Here is a 1,711-nt window from a genome sequence, read left to right on the forward strand (position 1 = left end):
CCAATTCCCCCATCCCCCCTTTCTACTCATGCCTTTTGATTGTAGTTTGTAGTTTCCCTTAATGATTCCACTGTGTGGGCAATCCAGGGTGGTCAGGAAGGACTGAAAGAGACACGACCGAAGCTGAGCATGGCGGATGTACATTTGTGTTGTGTGTTTAGGTTCATTGTGGAGATGCACAGATAAGCAATGTGCCAGGCTGCCAGAAGGGCTGGTGGTGATGGTGTGTGTGTGTGTGTGTGTGTGTGTGTGTGTGTGTGTGTGTGTGTGTGTGTGTGTGTGTGTGTGTGTGTGCGTGTGTGTGTGTGTGAGAGAGACAATGCCTTAGTCAAATTCATAAGCCATTGAATTTATTGTGAAATTCTATATTCTAATAGGATAACGAATGAAGAAGTTTTTTTTTCCCACGCTTTATAAAGAAATACAATGAAATGGATCGTTTGAGTGTAAGAGCGTGAGAAAGAAGAAGAAGATGGTGTTCATGAAATGAACTGTGAAATCCGTCGAAAGGGAGAGAAGAAACCACAACACTATGCTGAAGAAGAACTGTTGGCACCCACAATTTTCTTGTATTTTATTTCTCATCTATTGTATTAGTTTATTTCAGGGATGTACATATTTATGGTTGCCTTTTTTGTTGCATACATTCCATGTTTTAAAAGACGAGGATCACATTGACACCAACACGCTTTCCTTATGTTGATCTTGCTTTTGGCACTTTCACGTCTTCAAGAACACAGTGTTACTGCTTTGTGAAGTGGCTAAATGGTGTACGTTGGGAGTGAGTGATATATACAAGACTTTTCCAAATAAAATTAAAAAGTGTGATGTGAGAGGTATTTAGGGGGATTTGCCAAAAACGATCACAAAAGTGTATTGTTGTATATTATTGTGACGTGTTGCTTTTTGTATTGTTGTGAGGAAGGTGACAGATATCCTCTTTCTATGTAAATTTGTAGCCTGCCTTTTACCCTTAGCATTATTTGCTATATGACACATGTTAATGTTAATCCGTCATTGTATCTGTCTTTGTGGTTTTTAGAATTTCCCAGTTTAGCATAACTTTCTCTTTTTTTTGTCAGTTTATTTGCTTTTATTTTAATGATAAAGTGTCATCTTAATAAAATAATACATGTATGACTAACAGTAGATTTAGTCTTTAAAACACCTCAGACACCCAAAGCATGAGAGAGGAGAGGAGCTCACAGAGTATCCTATACACACATCTAATCAAACCTAATCCTGTCAATCAGTGTATCGTATGCCTACTGATCAGTGGAAACCAACATCAATCCAATAACAAAAAAAAAGCAATGAATAATAAGTGCCCCAACGTTATATAATGAAGAAAACCAGGCTTTAACTTTCAGATAGCTTTTGGACTGGGAAATACTTGACGAACTTACATACGACACATTTATGTCTTTGCCTCATACGAGTTATTATCTGGGATACGTTAAGCCCTATATGTTAATTCCTATACCTATTTTATCTCCCATCTCGTTTTAAGTAGTGCTGTCAACGGGCCAATCATCCACAGTAGATGACATTTGTGAGCAGCTAATTACAACAGCGAGGGAGGGTAAAGTGAAAGATGCTGTTTCTTTAAGAGGCCGATCTATCCACCGCTTTGTTGTACCGGAGGGGTCGGACGGGGGGAAGGGCCCCAGCCGTTCTTCTAGACCAGACCAACTTGTGTACGAGCCGACAC

The sequence above is a fragment of the Micromesistius poutassou genome, assembly GCF_964030765.1.
Source record: "Micromesistius poutassou genome assembly, chromosome: 15".
Classification (NCBI taxonomy): Eukaryota; Metazoa; Chordata; class Actinopteri; order Gadiformes; family Gadidae; genus Micromesistius; species Micromesistius poutassou.